This window comes from Miscanthus floridulus, chromosome 9 (genome assembly GCF_019320115.1).
Source record: "Miscanthus floridulus cultivar M001 chromosome 9, ASM1932011v1, whole genome shotgun sequence".
Lineage (NCBI taxonomy): Eukaryota > Viridiplantae > Streptophyta > Magnoliopsida > Poales > Poaceae > Miscanthus > Miscanthus floridulus.
In genome coordinates this window covers 38,378,825-38,397,928 of record NC_089588.1, presented here as the reverse complement: position 1 = coordinate 38,397,928, position 19,104 = coordinate 38,378,825, and the positions used below count along the sequence as shown (strand labels likewise).

At 41.7% G+C, this 19,104-nt stretch overlaps 1 long non-coding RNA gene across 1 annotated transcript; it reads left to right on the top strand.

Moving 5' to 3' along the window:
* Positions 1-10,135: 10,135 nt before the first annotated feature.
* LOC136483237 (uncharacterized) lies at positions 10,136-10,661 on the top strand. The gene is made up of 3 exons (XR_010765369.1): positions 10,136-10,180; positions 10,277-10,375; positions 10,478-10,661. It is a non-coding gene; the product is annotated as an uncharacterized lncRNA (long non-coding RNA).
* The last annotated feature ends 8,443 nt before the right edge of the window (positions 10,662-19,104 follow it).

Genomic DNA, 19,104 nt, shown 5'->3' with positions numbered 1-19,104 from the left:
AGAGTCACACTACCAGAGAAATGGCCTTTCGTAGGGGTACAAATTGTATCACTACTATGGAAACAATTTTTATGGGTTGTCAAAAATAGTTCTGAGAGGTGGTTTCAAAACCTCTACTACGCCATCGATTGTAAAGGTCTGGTATTTATCAGTATTAGTGTCATAAATGCTACATGGTAGTCCTTCATCAGTCAACTCCTCGTGTAGTGAATAAGGCCGTTTTGCTTGGCAAGTGACGATGTGTACAAGGGTTATACTCAAACAATGCAATAAAAAATTAGATGTTTGTACTTTTTTGCAAGTGAAAATCCCACATATGCCATAAGAGTGAGGACATCAATAATGCACTGGACATCATAAATGAGAAACACCAACCACAGTTTTTACTTTGTAGTTTCAATAAGATAAAACGATGCACCACAAATGAGTTCACAAGGCAAATAAATAGTTAACAATATAAAGCATGGTAACACAACCACCACCACCAACCAATATGCAGCCATGAATGTGATGATCAAATCAAATGTGGTGAGCATAATGTCCCATTACACGGCCTGAACTCGAAGTAAAACTATTTTTTCCTTAGTCGTGTAATTTGTTTAGGATGTGTAATACTTTGTTTGATTGTTTACATAAGCTGGCCATGTAATGGACTGTATAGGGCCTAAACTGGAAAGGCGTCGAGTAATCATTACACGACATGTACATGAGCTACACGACCATTTACAGCGACACCGGTCTTTATAGAGGCAAGCTTACGGTCGCCCCCATAAATGTGTAGGAATGGTTGGCATAAGTCAACCAACCATGGAAATAATTTTGCAGGTGTGGTTAGCTTAACACAACTAACTCTGCAAATGAATTCCTAGAGGACGGCTTGATTAAATGAACCTCTCTTGGAAACACTTCTAAATTTTCTAAGCTTCTAACCATGTTTGGATTTTTCATTCTCTCGCAATTTTTTACATATATATTTACCACCAAATTTTACATTATTGTGATCACTATTTTGCCATTTTAAAGTCACTATGCACAATGGGTCGTAAATATTATACATGCATGAAAAATAGAAGTATTAGATGTTTAATTTTTAGTCATTTTTACAACATGCTTTAATCCAGAAACAAGATAATACTTGCATGACACAAACGATCGTGAGCAATCCATTCATTGCATATGCAAACCTGCTACCGAACAAGGTAATCGCAGATCCTATCCATAGATCCACAACACATACAACTAAATGTGCTAGAGATAAGTTTAGAATGTACCCTTGAGTGGAATCCAAGTTGTAACGCCCTAGAGTCCAAGCAGCTTAGATCTACTCTCCACGCTGAGTGAACCACACCTACCACCAACCCACTTACGCTTTCGTCCTCGCTTCGCGTAAAAGGGTTAACCCGGCGATGGTGGGATGAACTCTAGAAGCCTTATATGTTGGTCTAACCCACCCTAAACAACCAAGGTGGGACTAAATCCTCCATAATATCTCATTAACATGCACATGTAAGGATGAAATATCTGGCAGTTTAAAATTAGATTGCTTAGGAAGAAAGTTAAGGGGTGGGCTATTAATATTAATGCTAAAATTAAGAGGAAAAAGATAGAGCTTCTTAAGGAGTTTGATAATTTAGATGTAAAATATGAGGCTAGTATTTTACTGCCAGGAGAGAAGAAGAAGATGGATGATATAATGAGAGATTTAGAAAGTATTTGGAGTTTAGAAGACATTAAAGCAAGACAAAGATCAAGACACAAAAATGTTAGGGAAGGTGATAGGAACACAGCCTACTTTCAGGCTGTTGCTAACCAAAGAGATAGGAAGAAGAGGATATCTATCCTGAAGGGCCCTGATGGTTCTTTGGAGGACACCAAAGACATGCTTAGCCATGCAGTAGATTTTTACAAAAACCTTTTTGGGGAAGAGGGGAGTATGGGGATTCACCTAGGTGAGAACTTTTGGGAAGAGGAGGACAAAATTTCTAATGATGAGAATAAGGTATTGGAGGCTCCTTTCTCTGAAGAAGAAATCAGAGCTGTTGTCTTTGAATCCTATGCAGAAGGGGCACCTGGCCCTGATGGCTTTTCTTTCCTCTTCTACCAAACTTTTTGGGATATTATCAAGTATGATTTTATGAGACTAGTGAGAGATTTTGAGTCTGAGAATGTGAACCTAGATAGGCTCAATTATGCCATGATCACCTTGATACCTAAAGAACCTGATGCTACACACCTAAAGAAATTTAGACCTATCAGTCTTATTAATTATAGTTTCAAAATTTTTGCAAAAGCTTTAAATAATAGGTTGATCAAGGTGGTTGATAGATTGATATGTCCAAATCAGACAGCCTTTATAAAAGGCAAATTTATCTTAGAAAGTGTGGTGGCAGTGCATGAAATTATTCATGAAATTCATAGGAATAAAGAGAGTGGGATTATTCTCAAATTAGATTATGAAAAAGCTTATGATAGGGTTAGCTGGACTTTCATTGATGACATGCTAACATCCAGAGGCTTTGGAGCCAAATGGAGAGGTTGGATGAAGAAAGTGATTCAAGGGGGTTCCATTTGTATTAGGATCAATGATGAAAATAGTTGCTATTTTAAACATGGAAAGAGACTTAGGCAAGGGGACCCTTTATCCCTTCTCATGTTTAATTTGGTTGCTGATATTTTTACCAGGATGTTGCTTAAAGCTGCTAGACATGGTTTAATCTATGATCTTTTACCTAGTGCTGTGGATGGTGGAATTATCAGTCTGCAGTATGCAGATGATACTCTCCTCTTTTTCGAGGATAATCTTGATAAAGCTAATAATTTGAAGTGGTTGCTTATTTGTTATGAGAAAATGACTAGTATGAAAATTAACTATGATAAAAGTGATCTATTAACAATTGGTGTGGAAGAAAAGAGGGTGAATGAGTTGGCAAAAGTCTTCTGTTGTAAGACAGGGGATTTTCCTATTAAATATTTGGGGGTCCCTTTACATTTCACAAAAGTCAGGAGAGAGGATCTTCAACTTGTGATTGATAAAATCATTAAAAGAATTTTAGGTTGGAAGGAGAGACTTTTATCATATGCTGGTAGGCTGACCTTGCTTAAAGCTTGCTTAGGAAGCATTCCAATCTACTTAATGTCAATCATAAAGTTTCCAAAATAGGCTGTAAACATGATCAACTCTCATATGGCTTGTTTTCTCTGGAATAATAATGAAGACAAGCATAAATACCATCTTGCTCATTGGCAATTAGTTGCCCAAAAGGAGTTGTGTGGTTTAGGTATTCCTGACTTAAAGAATCTAAACCTGGCCTTCCTTAGTTCATGGATTTTCAGATATGGTTTAAGTAAAATTGCTATTTGGACTAAAATCTCAGATTTTAAGTATAAAACTAATCAACCTAATATTTACTGCCCTTTGGGAAACCAGTTGTCCCCCTTTTGGAAAGGTGTGACCTAGGCTTTGCTAGCAGCACATATGGGGATTATGTGGAAGGTTGGTGATGGGAAGAAAATTAGATTTTGGGAAGATCATTGGTTCGGGAACTCTAGCCTCACTACTAGAGAACAGACTTTAGAATGATGTCCCAATTTAGCATTAGCCTCGGCATTTTTTGCCCCCGGGACTAAAGGACCCTTTAGTCCCGGTTGGTAATACCAACCGGGACTAAAGGTCCCTGCCCAACGGTCGTCCGCGGGGCAGGGATCTTTAGTCCCGGCTGGTATTACCAACCGGGACTAAAGGTTTACCTTTAGTCCCGGTTGGTAATACCAGCCGGGACTAAAGATTTTAGTCCCGGTTTGGGTGATTCCCCGGGAATAAAGATTAATCTTTAGTCCCGGTTTGGACCCCTAACCGGGACTAATTATCTCGGCCTATAATTCTGCTCAATTCTTCCTCCCCGAGCCCGAGCCATTCCATTATTCAAACTCACTGCCTCTGTTCTTCAGCTTGCTGTTGTTCTTGCACTCTCCCCCTCCATTGGTGTTGCTCTTCGATTTTGGAGGTAACAAACTTAATCCTCTTATGTTTTATCAGTAGCTTATCTCATTTTGCGATGTAGATGCATGTGTAACTTTATATGTTGGACTTTATTATGATTTTATATGTCATTTTTAGCTCAAAATCACATGATGATTTGCATATATGTTTGGATAAACAAAAGTTAAATTAGTTCATCAAAATCACACCTCGCTCGTCCTCGCTGGAGCACGCGCCATCCTCGTCCCCGGTGGCTTACGTGATCTTAGAATTAATTTTTCCATGAAATGAAAAACTTAGAAAATTGTTAGAAAATTGTAGAAAATCCGTACTAGTTGAACTTGCGGACCGTGTTCATCTCGGCGACCATATTCTCTGCCGAGCGGTAACGGACGTCAAGGAGGAGCTTTGATTCTATGAGGGAGAGCGGCAACGGTCGTGGAAGACCGTGTTCCCTTTCTCGTAGAATCGGAGCTCTTCCTTGGCCAAGTACGGTGCCGTTCGGTGGAGAAATGCTCGCCGAGATGATCACGTAAGCAAGGTCAACTAGTACGGATGGTTATTTATTGGAACATGTTTTTGAGCTATAATTTGATGGATATTTGATAACTTCAGACCTACAAATGTCATCTACAAATGTTACTATCCTCGGCAACCTAAACGCCCACGAGCTCGCCGATATCGAGCAGGTCACTTAGAATTATTTTTTCCATGAAATGAAATACTTAGAAATCATGCCTTTTATTTTTTAGAATTAAATTTTCCATGAAATGAAAAACTTAGAAAATGGTTAGAAAAATGTAGAAAATCCGTACTAGTTGAACTTGCGGATCGTGTTCAGGTCGGCGAGCATGTTCTCTGCCGAGCGGTAACGGACGTCAAGGAGGAGCTTTGATTCTATGAGGGAGAGCGGCAACGGTCGTGGAAGACCGTGTTCCCTTTCTCGTAGAATCGGAGCTCTTCCTTGGCCAAGTACGGTGCCGTCCGGTGGAGAAATGCTCGCCGAGTTGATCACGTAAGCAAGATCAACTAGTACGGATGGTTATTTATTAAAACATGTGAAATCCGTACTAGTTTTGTTTAAATATATCATTTGAGAAAATATGAAATTTACACTAGTTTGCAAAAATAAGTATAGAAAGTAGATGACAACTGTTACCGGATCCTCGGCCTCTCGTTCGGTTGCGAAACGACTGAGGCCAGAACTCCCTCTCATTATCTGCGGCAAGTGTAAGCAGAAGATTATGATGGAGTACCGAGTCAAGAGACAGGGACCCAACAAGGGTCGTGTTTTCTACAAGTGCCCGGATCGCGATGTGAGTTTCTTATGCATTTTATAATTATGGCTAATTGACCTGCTTTTCTTGAATATTTTTGACTAAATATTTTTTGACTTTAATTTCAGTGGGAGGGCAATGGATGCGATGGTTGGTACTGGGAGGAAGATTATGCTACATACGTGCAGAATTTGGGTGCGCTTGAGGTAGCGGCTGCTGCTGATGAGGCAGTGAGCCAGCAGGAGAAGCTTATTGATATTCAACAGAAGAATGATTTGTCTGTTTTAGTTGCGTACGATCACAAAATAATTATGTTACTGAAGTGCATTGTAGTTTTAGTTTGTTTAGTGATAGTTGGGATTGCTTACGTTGTAGCCAGGCTTAGTTAATTAATCAACCGTGTGTGTGTCATTTATGTTGTGTAATAAAATACTTAATTATGTTCAAGGTTTTCATAATTTGTCGTGTAATACAGATTATGTCACGCCATTGGATGTACAATGCCGATCGCCGCTCCCAAGACTTTATAGAGGGCTTGCACTATTTCTTAGGTGTGGCTGAGGCAAATAAGCGGGATGGTTTCATATGCTGTCCATGTGCCCTATGTAAGAATTTAAAGGAATATTCAAGCTCAATGAGTCTTCATTCACATTTGCTTAAGTCAGGTTTCATGTCAAACTATATATGTTGGACTAAGCATGGAGAAAGCGGGGTCATGATGGAAGAAGGTGAAGGAGAAGATTTAGACATTGATGACATTATTGCTCAGTATGGTGCCTTTGATGATACTACAATGGGGGGAGATGAAGAAGAGGTAGCGGTAGAAGATGATCTCGGTGATGCTCTTGGCGATGCCATTCGTGATGCACAACAAGAATGGGAAAGTGAAAAAGAGAAAGTTAAGTTGGAGCGCATGCTTGAGGATCATAGGAAGTTGCTATACCCGACGGTCGAAGAGGGGCAAAAAAAGCTAGGTACAACACTGGAATTGCTACAGTGGAAGGCAAAGAATGGTGTATCCGATAAGGCATTTGGGAATTTATTAAACCTCATAAAGAAGATGCTTCCGAAGCCAAATGAATTGCCCACCACTACGTACGAAGCAAAAAAGGTTGTCTGCCCTTTGGGATTAAAAATCCAGAAGATACATGCATGTCCTAATGACTGTATCCTCTACCATGGCAATGAATACGAGAATTTGGATGAATGCCCGGTATGTAAAGCATCGCGGTATAAGATCAGGCGCGATGATCCTGGTGACGTCGAGGGTGAACAACGTCCTAGAAAGAAAATCCCTGCCAAGGTTATGTGGTATGCTCCTATAATACCACGCTTAAAACGTTTGTTCAGAAATAAAGACCACGCAAAGTTGTTGCGGTGGTATAAAGAAGACCGTAAGGTAGACAATATGCTGAGACACCCAGCTGATGGGTCCCAGTGGAGAGCGATAGACAGAGAATTTTCAGAGTTTGCAAATGAGGCTAGAAACTTAAGGTTCGCCTTAAGTACAGATGGTATGAATCCTTTTTGACAGCAGAGCACTAGTCATAGCACTTGGCCAGTTACTCTATGAATATACTGGCGAGGTATATTCGATTATCTATCATCTCTTATAGATGCATGCGTACGTATATTTGTTGTTAATCGTTGTGTTTCTACTCATGTAGCCGGTCTCTGGATCTACATCAACCACCGACAAAAGTAGGAAAGTCCGAGGGCCAAAAAAGCCATTAGAGGGCCGTTTCATAATATCAGAATTCGACACCGACACCGGCAAACCATTGGGACCACATGCTTAGACATATGTCAATCAATGTGGGTTCATTGTAAGGGATAGGATCCCAGTTAGTGCTCGTGAATGGAAGCAGAAGATATCCGCTCCTAATGTTAGTTTTGTATCTGATCGTGATAAGAACCTAGCTTGGAGAGATATCACTCAGCATTTCACATTACAAGCAGATGATGCTTTGAAGGAGCTAGTGAGGGATTGGACAATGAAGAAGATGGCAACATTGTTCCAGAGTTGGAAGAAGACATTGTATAAAAAGTTTATCTTGAAGAATGCTACGCCGAATTTCAATGCTAAGGCGTTTGTCAAGTTGGAGTCCCATTGGGATGCCTTCGTAGAATACAAGACATCTCAAGACAGTGAGGAACGTGTGATGAGGAATCGGCAGAATGCCCGACAGAAGCAATACCATCATCGCATGGGATTAGGTGGTTATAGGAGTGCTATTCCCAAGTGGCAGAACCTAGAAGCAGAGATTACTGCCAAGGGAATCATACCTGAAACAATAGAAAAGAACTGGCCTCAATGCGTGAAGAATTGGTTCTACGCTCATGGGGGAAGCCTAGACCCAGACACTGGCAAGCTAATTTTCGGCCAAAAAATTGAGAGAGCAACACAGAGACTAGCTCATGCTAGGGAAGAAGCTGATAGTGGTGTTTTCAAGCCCAACAGAGAGAAGGATGAATTGACATATGCCCTAGAGAATCCCGAACACGGTGGTCGAACAAGAGGCTATGGGGCGGTTCCGTGGCTACACGCATTCCCAGCAGACAAGGATACCTACAGAAGCCGCCAGAGAAAGAAGGATGAGGAGGCAGAATGAATTCGTGCATTGGAGCAATTTGTTGATGAGTCACGACAAGCATTGCTTGAATCACGTGAACGAGAAAAATCTCTTGAGGCAAGAATGCAGGAGGAGATCAAGAGGCAAGTGCAGCTAGTAATGAGTCAAATGCAATCGCAATCAACGCCGGGAGTCACCATTAGCCCCGTTGGTCAGATGAAAAGCAGTTGTGCTTCTACAGAGCTGCCAGTTATTCAAGACGACGCTGGGTTGCGCTTCCCTGTTGATGACATTACCGAGCCTCTAACAAAATGTGAGCTGCACATTCCAGATGGTAATGCATCAATCATGGTGGCTGTCGGGTTGTATCTCCAATAGACCGAACGAAGACACCAAGAATCCATGGGTCAGTTATTCAACCTGGATATGCTAGCGTCTCGGTCGATAGAGTGCTCAAAGGTTACAGCAATGTTCCTCTTGACATTGAAGGCGGTGATGGGGAGAAGACACTAGGATAAACAGAGAAGACATTTATTCAATGGCGCAAACGCTTCATCATCATTCCTGGGGCGCCACCGCTTCCCCTACCTCACCCTAGGTACGAATGAAAGTGAATGAAATATTATTTTCCATTAATTTTCTATTGGCTTCAAAAATAATTGACACACAAATTGTTTTTATAGCAGGGTCTCTCCCCAGCCTAGCCTAATCATTCATTCCCCATCTCATCACAGCGTCGCGGGGGGCGAGACGACTTCATCCCCACGGCGATCGCCAACTCCTACACCGGCCCCATCGCCTCCACAACGATCTCCAACTCCTACACCGGCCCCACCGCCTCCACAACGATCTCCAACGTCTCCACGCCAGTCTCCACCAACACCGGCCTCATCGCCTCCACGCCGATCTCCAACACCGCCCCCACCCCCTCCACAGCGACGCACTACAAAGACATCTAAGGTCCCGGCGGCAAAGAAGACCCCGAGAAAAAGAGTTATTTCTCAAGAAATACTTCCTGAAAAGACTGATGAGCAAATAGCAGCTGAAGAAGACAAAAAAGTAAAAGATTTTTTTATAGATATCAAAAACAAGAGTCAAGCAAAGCTTAAGGAGAAGCCGTACTTTTACATACCACGAGATGTGCTGAGGCAGAAGGTCGATGCTCACAAGAAAAAGATGATTGAACTTCGTAAGCCTTCGCCACTATCAGACTATGACCGCTCCCTCGTGAAGTCACATGATGCAGATAAGAAAAGGAAAAGAGCATCAGGGAAGGATGTCCCACAGCTCGGACAACAGAAGCAACCAATGCAAAATCTTGTTGTTGCTAATGAATATGGTTCCAACATAGAAGTCTATCGACCAGACAACTCTAGAGAAGTGTCGGTTCAAGCCCTTAATGCTTTTTTTAAAGATACTGGTTTAACCTTGGATCAATTGACGGGCAAAGCTCCAATCCAGAACCTGGAAGTTGATACCTGGAAGACTTATAAATATGGCAAAAGTCTGTACAACCCTGCGGCTCTGAATGAATTGGGTACGCAAATGTACTTGCTCAACAAGTGGTACATGCAGGCGTGTGGCAGGGGTGAGCAGTGGATCTTTGTCAGATTTAGAGACCATCATTACTTCCGTGGCGATGACATCTTACATATTAGTTTCGAAGAATTGCATCAACTATTCCACTTGGACGCTCTGGACAAATCAATCATGAGCTTCTTTTGTTTGTAAGTGATTCTTACTTTTATTTAATAAACTCACTTCCATGCGTACGTGTATATAATTATCCTCACATGTAACTTATATTTATATATAGATTCCAGATGTCAGAGCTCCAAAGAATACAAGACACCAGTGTTGGCTTCATTGATCCTTATATCGTATTCAAAACCGATATTATTGTCAAGGACCACTGGGTATCTGAAGCACAGACGAATATCATGAAGTTCTTCGTGAAGCAGCACGACAAGACAACAATACTTTTCCCATACAACTTTGAGTAAGTGTTAATAATAATGTAGTCTACACATTTTATGTAATATCAATACAACTTATATGCATGTACGTGTGTGTATAAACCAATGCAGGTTTCACTGGATACTCATTGTCATTGAGTTAAACTCAAGTCAGTTAGTAATCTTGGACTCATTGAGAAAAGAGCGAGCACAATACCAAGATATGATAGACATTATCCAGGGGTAATTTCGATCTCTCGCGCACAACTATTATTGAATAGACTTTGCCATAATTTATTAACGATCGTACATTATTGGTCGCACAGGGTTTGGAAAGAGTTTATTCGGCAGCACCGTAAGGATTGCAAGGCACCACTTAATGTAGTTGAAATACCAGTAAGTAGTACTATATATACTTCCCCACATGTTTAATTACTATATCGTACTTCAATTTACGTGTGAGATGCTGAGAATAATCTTCTTCTCGTATAGTGGTGTTTGCGGCAGGAACCAGGTAATAACTTGTGTGGATACTACGTTTGTGAATTTATCACTGCATACATAAGAAGAACTCCTGAAGATGTCCTCAGAGTATGTATATATCATTTTTTATTTATTTTTAAATGAATATATATATTTATATATATATATATATATATGTATTAATACTTTTTCTTTTATTTCAAATGCAAGACTGAATGGTTGAAACGAAGGGTCATGCAAAAAGACCATCTGAAAGCAATTCAAGAGTCAATAGCAGGATATCTTCTAGAAAAAGTGCTAAATCCCAACGGCGAGTTCTACTTTGATCTAAGGAACTAATGATGTAAATTAAATGTTTATTGATATCGTTATTCCCGGGACAACAAGATTATGAAAGTGTTGTATATATACATATATCTATAATATATATAGTTTCATACTTTATTCGAATAATGCTTGAGATGAGAATTAGATGTATTTATATGCGTGCGTGTATTTATATTAGCAGCATAGAATACGTACATAAAAACATATTATATATTAAACAAATATGTGTAACTGAACTGAAAACAAATTAAACAAAAAAAAAGAAAAAGAAAAGGAACCTTTAGTCCCGGTTGGTAACCCCAACCGGGACTAAAGGGTGAACCTTTAGTCCCGGTTGGGGTTACCAACCGGGACTAAAGGGTGCGCCAGGTTTGCTCGGCTGGAGGGCCTTTAGTCCCGGTTGGTAACACCAACCGGGACTAAAGGTCCCTCTTTAGTCCCGGCTTTATGACCCAGGACTGAAGGTTCCACCTTTAGTCCCGGGATCGTTGTCCCAGCGCGGTAACCGAGACTAAAGGCCGTTACCGCCCGGGACAACAAGTCCATTCTGTAGTAGTGCCTGGCCATCCAGTTTTGGCCTCTTTATGTGATTTGTGAGCAATAGGGTAAGACCATCCATCTGGTATGGAATGGTGAAGACTTAATATTGTCCTTCAGGAGGTCTCTCTCTGATCAGCTTATGAACTTGTGGTATGATTTGGTTAGTATTGTAGAAGATGTGCCGTTAAATGGTGAAGATGATCAGATTATTTGGAGTTTTAGGTCCAATGGAAAGTTCTCGGTTCAGTCTCTATATGCTGTTATTAGTCACCATGGAGTTAAACCGGTGTTTGTGCATGTAGTTTGGAAACTGAAAATCCCACCTAGAGTTCAAATCTTCTTATGGTTACTCTCTAAGAACAAATTGCTCACAAGGGATAACCTTGCTAAAAGGAGAGAGGTATTTGATAACACTTGCTTATTTTGCTCTGAACCAGAGTCTATTCACCACATGTTCTTCGATTGCTGTGTGGCAAAAGCTCTTTGGGCCTTCCTTGTTGAAACTACTAATATAAGTGGTGAATAGTCTTATGAGTTTGTAGCTACTTTCTGGTTAACCAACAAGAAACATTTGTTGACAAATGTTATCTTTGTTGCGGCTTTGTGGTGCTTATGGAAATCTCGAAATAAATTGTGCTTTCAGGGGGCGACCTGGTCGGGATTGAAGGAGTTGGTGTTGTGGATAACCAAAATGCTAAGAAGTTGGAAGCCATTGCTCGTGGAGGCGGATGGGGAGAAGATGGATCAGATAATAGAGAGGATGGAGTTAGAAGCTGCACGCCCACCAAGAATCTGTTGGAGTCCGCTAAGGCAACCAATATCGGGATGTCAGCCTTCGGTTTCGGTCTCCATAGCTGTGACTCCGCTTAGACCTGAACCTGTGACGTTGATGGACGCTGAAAACGATTCTGCTTTTGACCGTATAGGTCCTTGAGGCGGGCGCGCCATTACTCTGTGCTGTAATAACTATGACGTTTTATGTTCAATAAAGCAGGGGAAACATTTTTTCTAAAAAAAAAGAAAACGGAAGCGGTCGGTTCAGGATATTTCTACATTTTAGCAATTAAAGAGTACAAAAAATGGTTGAAAATGGTTGTGAAACCAATTGAAAATGAAAATTTTTTATGTTTGGCAAAATTCTAAAACGGTATCATAATATAGAAAACGAAAGCGTCGGTTAGGAATATTTCCATACCGTTTTCATCCTTATGCACATGGGTGACTATGGACCAAATTCTAAACTGGGCCAGATGTCACATAGACCCCTCCCCCCCCCCTCATAAAGAATCCAACGTCCTCGTCGGACCAACACACCCACAACTAGACAAACGGTGACCAGAAACGTTCCCTCTTAGAACCCAACACACCCCACAACTAGGCAAACGGTGACCAGGAACATTCCCTCTTAGCACACGCGATCGTACGTCCAGTGCCGGCACATGTGCTATGCACCCTGCAAGGCCTACACACGCAATGAGCCCCACGTCCGTGCCCTTGACCCACACGCACCCATGGTGGCAAAGGTTGGATTTGATACCATTTGTAACACCCCAAGAGTCCTGCAAGGCCTACACAGGCAATGAGGCTACAGGAAGCACCGAACGTATTTGGTCCTATTTAGACAGCTTTATATTCTACCATATTCACACACAAAAAAAGCTTTATATTCTACCATGAGCTATAAGAATTTTATGCATGCTTAGATTCTTCTGACTAGTAATCTGATCTAATATTTAGTTTTTTTTTCCTAGCATCATCAGTCAACAATAATGCACCTATATATTGTGCGATGCTGTTATATGTATGCAACTTAATCAACCTCTATTATGGTCCTTATGTGGAAACTTCATGTCGACTACATGTTATTTGTTTATATCCTTTGTTTCAAAATATGGTTTATGATTTATTTTATTTTATAATAACACATTATGTGCTGTACTCCAGAATTTTTTTCATATGTACCATGAGATTGTCATACATTTCCTACAACAACCTGCCTTTTTAGCACTTATTTATGATCCATATTTTTGCATTACTTTCAGGTTTTCTCAGCTTTTGAAAAGGCTGCAGGCTTTCAGGTCAGTTAAAGTTGCATGTTTCATATATCTGGCAGCCTTGAGATGTTGATCCAGTACACGGATGCAGCCAATGCTTCAGCTGCCATCGAAGCTTAGATGGAAGGAGCATCCCAATGTCACGTTCTGTTTTTGAATTACTTTCATGTTTTCTCGGCTTTTCAAAAGGCTGTGGGCTCTTAGGTCGGTTCAAGTTGCATGTTTCATATGATCTGGTACTTTTGAGATGAGAGGAAAGAGCCTCATTTTATTCTACTGGCAGGCATTGATCCAGTACACTCATGCAGCCACTGCCTCAGCTGCCAGAGAAGCTTACATGGAAGCAGCATCCCAATGTGACGTTCAGTGTTCTTTCATGGAGTTATCCTTTCTCATGCTTCTTATAAACTGAATTTCCCTATGTTGGAGGTTTATCCTAAATTGCCTGATACTGATCCTATTCGTTTGTGCAGCTCTGTGCAATTGGATTTTGTTTGCGGGATAAGGTGAGTGAGATACTAATTTGCCTGATACTGATTTGGATTTATGGTAAATTTTGGGTTCATTTTCAGCCAGTCCTCTCATTATCTGCTACTGTGCAAGCTTTTCTCACATGCTTCTTCGCCATTTGCTTTATTCTTGCTAAGGAGGTTAGCCTCATACCTTGTTGCCTTTTATGTTTCTCTATGCAAGTTGTGCTCAACAGTGAAATGATAGAGTGTTGTGCCATTCCTGGTTATACACCATATGAATCAGTGGCCAGCAAAGATTTACAGATTGCTAGATGAAAGTGCTTTTTAGTGTTACCTGAATGTCAGCTAATGAAGATTTATTCCACTGCTTTCCTGTCCTCGGCATTTTGCTGCTACGAATAAATGTGATTTGCTAACTTATTCTAGATATGTGTAACGAAAAAAAACAGCCTCTGCGTGCACAACACCAGGTTCCATCGCCATTTAAGTCTACTAATTTTTTACTTTTGATGTCAAGCTACAATTGCCTTTCATGCTTAGATTTATTTATTTCTCCCCATTGTTTTGCATCTGTTTAGATGTGATCCAATCCTCTTATTAGGCCTGTGAATCTCATATGTGGTAAGCTGTAATTTCAACAACATAGCTCTGGTGTTCATTTTATTTCAGGTTCGTTTTTTTTTTAGTTTTCACTGTCCCTTCCTTCCTGTTATCCCCTTGCTCTGCCAGTTCTTTAAGAGATCTTGCGATTCCACCTTTCTTGGCTCACTGTTGATTTTATAGTATAAAGAAACCTTCCTGTGCTTCTATTCTATACAGCTTATATTACCCTATTCGTTCGAAGCATGGTTCATTTTTTAGTATAAAGAAACGTTCTGTTATATTCAAATCTATTATTTCCAAATTGCAACAGAGAAATGTTATGTATACTGAAATTCCTAAAGCAGAGGTACAGGACAAAGCCCGCTCTTAAACGCTGAGAAAGTCTATACTAACTAGGTTCAAAGTTAAAAGTGCTAAATCCTCTTACATGCCTGTTCCTGGACGGCACATAATTGAATTCACCTGCTACACAAGAATAGTGTTGACAAAGAATCCACAAGATACATTCCCAGCATATATGTACACGGTTGTCCCTTTTGATGAGATACGAAGTAAGATAAAGGAAAAGGAAGACCAAGACTTTATCGGTAAAATTCCCAGTTAATTTTCGCTGATCATGCTATCTTCTAATGCCATGTTCACTTGCACCACATGGATATATTGTGAGAGTTCTCTGTTCTTATGGATTTTTAGACACAAGGTCTCCAAGGGAGAAGGAAATAAATGGTGTTCACTGCCACTTCACAGAAAGAAGCAAGTGAGAGAAAGATATAAGCAAGGGCAGATTTCTTGAGTTTGCCCGTGTTCATGGAAATGTATATGGCACAGGTATTGAAGGGGTCGAATCTGTTATTGATGAGGGAAAGGTAAGACTACTACAATTTTTAATACAAATTTCTGAAAGACGAGCTACTTCATCTTTCCATTGCTTTTTCGTTTGAGAGGTGTATTCTCGACATTAATGTCCTAGGAACTCCATCCGTGAGGGCTTCTTCTCTTCAAGCAATATTCATCTTTGTATGCCCTCTGCCACTCTATCATTCAATGAACTAGAGAAGCGCCTTCGGCCACGGTATATTTGTGGTTCATGAAATATAAGTCTTTGGATAACCTCATGTGATGGGTTATCACATGCTTGATTTATTCTCTGCTCAATTGGTCATACAGGGGTAGTACTGAAACACAGAAGCACATCCAGAAACGACTCAGAAATGCTCGGGCTGAAATTCATCAGTCCAATGAATCAGATCTCTTCGATCATCTTTCGGTCAATGATGACCTTGAGACATGCTATGAGAATTTGAAGGTAATTCACCTAGAACATTGGCTACCTTGCCTGGATTTTTGTTTTCGATGCAAGACTCCAATTGTGACATTAATCTTTTCTAAATAATTGCTATTGTAACCTGCAGATGTTGCTATCTCTGGATGATACCAAGAAGATTCAGATGATTTTTCTAACCCTGATGAAGTACTTTTGCTTCCACTGTGCACTGATGCTTCAGTGTGTATTTTTTATGGCCAATCCCATTATCCTTCAGTTACCAAGGAGGGCAAAGAAACTGCAAGTTACTGTCATGTCGAAAACCGGATGTAATATATACCTATGCACCAACGTATATGTGTAATATACACGTTTTCAATGTATATTTAACTCTTATTACTCTTGTGTCTATACTAGATAAATGCACGTGCGTTGCACGGTTACAAACTTGATCATTTAAACAAAATAAAAAAAGCTAATAAACATTTTTGCATTGGGAACCCTAAACTATTTTTAAATCCATTTAGGTCTTCTTTGTTCTTTATCTTTAATTATTTATCAATTGGAACCATATTCCCTTTCTGTGCACTCCCCACATCATTCTCCTCTTTTTCCACTCTTGACAATCATATATATAGAAAAAATATATAAGAGATATTAATGTGGCAAAACAAAGATTGCTAAAATATGAAATTAAACATTGGATGATTATACTAATGTTGAATGAAGACTAGCTATATGTCAGTGTAGGACGTGGCAATAATTTCATTCCTCAGTTTTTTCTAGTTCTTGATCATCAACAGCCTGGGCTTCTAGTTCATGAGCAGCAGATGTCGTCTGTGCTTGTTTTTGAGCTACACGAAGTGACGAAGACTCGCAGTCGCGCTAGCTGGTGGAGCGATCACTCGATCAGGATTGTGCTGATCATGCGGTCTGGGGCCTGGACTTCCATCAGACTAACATATGGCCCAATAGGCCCAGTCAGGCCAGTTCGCTCGTCGCATCGTCCGCAAACCGCAACGACTCATCGTCATCGTTTTCCTACTCGCAAAAACAGACATCGGCCATGGCAGAGCCCTCCGTGTCTCGCCCAGGTGCAAGGACAGGGGGTGGTCACCGGAGGGTAGGTCTGGTGGCCGCCAGAGCTCACCATATTGGTGAATCCGCCCCTGGTTCGATCGACCCCGACGACGACGTCCGCGGTCCGCCTCCACATTTTCATGAACGCCCGCGTCAGAACCAGAGCCGCCGGCCGGTGCCCGCTACAAATGCAACGCGTTTGCTTTTGCGGCGGCGTCCGCGCGTCGGCCGTGGAGCTCTGCCGGAGGCCCTTCTGCTACTGGTGGAAGCCCAGGGGCGGGCGTCGCACGAGGGGTACGCCGTACGCGGCAGGCTCAAAGTCGTATCAAACTCGGAGTTCGAGCGCGCGCACGAAGAAAGTGTTGGACGAAAGCAGTCTATATTTTTTAGGTGTAATAACAGATATCCAACACGTTTTGCCCGTCTTCAAAGACTTCCCTGCGCCCACGGACGCGCGCGAGGGTGCGCGCCTCGTACTAGTATCTTGAAACATTGAGACTCATCAGATATGTTGCATTCCAATAAAAAAAAATTGCACCAACGATACAGGTCCATTACGTATGGATGGGCATGGGCATGGGCATGTTTTGTTAGATTAGATCAAATTGCAAGTTATAATTTCTAGTTTTGCTGTTGTATAATAAAATGTAAGATATATAATTCTTCTCTTGCCTCGATCGAGTGAGATAATGTTTGATCATATCCGTCTCCATGCGTTCCACTCTCCTAAATATTGGCATTTCTTCTTCTTCTTTGAAACAAAGGCATGCCGCGCTCAATTAAGACGAAAGAACAATAAAATGTACAAAAAGGTTAGCCAACCGAGTTACCAAAATGACACATGAGGGGCTAATCACCCAACAACATGGTTGAGCACAAACACGACACATTATCATGAATCATCGTTGCCGAGCATGGAAGCCAAGCTGCCAGCAGCACCGACTTTCCATGGCAGGCCACCCACTAGTCAACCCCCCCCCCCCCCCCCCCCGACGAGTCTAAAGGTAACGGCCGCCACATGTCATCATTGCCAAGCTCAAACACCTAAGAGTAGCTACGACTTCCAGTTGCGAACCCACGTCTCGCATCGAAGCCACGGCGATAATCTAGATGTGACGCCTTCAAGAAGAGAGCGACGCCGATGGCGCCACCGTCGCACGTCCAAAGTGGACCGGGTTTTTACCCTTGGATGACATGCTAGAGGAGAAACACGACACCACCAATGGGGAAACAGCGCCCAACGGCGTCACCGTCGCTAAGGCTATCGCTCGGTGGCGGAGCTACAGGGTATGCACCGGCATACCCTGCGCAACCTGTATGTATAGTATATGTATGCGTATATTTGTAAGCAAACTCAATCGAACGACGAGGTTGCGGCTGCTTTGCGACCTCGACGGCCTTTTCAGGCCCACGTGGTGACGCAGGCACGAGGCCACATCACATGACGGCCTTTTAGGCCCACGTGCACGCAGCCACGTGACAGGAGGTCAGGAGGGTTCTCACGTCTTGCCTTCCAGTTCTAGCCGCCTTGGCTTTTAGCCGTTCGTGATCTAGATCGTGGTGCCGTGGTGGTCTCCCTTGATCGATGGGAAAGATGCCTACCGGTTGCCGCCCAGCCATCGTAGCCTCGTTCGTTCTGGCAATGATTGAAAGCCATCATGGCCTCGTCCAGGTATTGAAGATTAAGACTTCAGAATGACTCTGCAATGGAGTCTTTGCCTGCAGTCTCGAATCGATGAATCTGCACAGGCGTTCAGGCCAAGCTGCAAGTACGCAACATCGAGATCAACATATCCTCATTCCGCCTAGGCTACGCTTCCGCGACTAACTCCTGGCCCAATAGCCGACTACCGAGATGAGGTTCAATCTCTACTATTTTCTCTTTTTTTAATCCTATCAATTTTCATTGCTAATATCATTGAGTTATCTCTATATTTGTAACAATATATTGTTTTAGCTGTTTATATTCTAATTTATGGATGGTTTCAATTAAATCTTCAAATTGAAGACTTATCGTGTACTTTTAGTTTGCGTATATTGAATTATATGTTACAAATTCATAATTCTTATCGAATTATCAAATGGTTTTACAAAATTATATATGAAAAAAATTTGGCTGGCATACCCTAGAGCAAAATCCTAGAGTCGCCACTGCTATTGCCGCAAGAACCCTCTAGCATGAAACAAAAGCTAGACATAGTGTAACAAATGCTAGAAAAGCCAAAACGTTATTGACATGGATGGGACGTCCCCAAGGCCCAGGGAGTCGCGGCTGTTCAAGGGCAGCGGTCGTGCACTCGTGCGAGGAAGTGGACCGGATATCGTCGAGTGGGGGAGTGGTATTAAGATTAAATGGGCCAGTATCCATTCACGGTGTGCTCGACTGCAGACCGGACCAGCCCAACCCAAGCAAGGGAACCTATTCATGGTGCGAATTGATTACGGGCTTACCGCCCAAAATCCCAAACCAAACAGCACATTAGTTGGGCAATATGG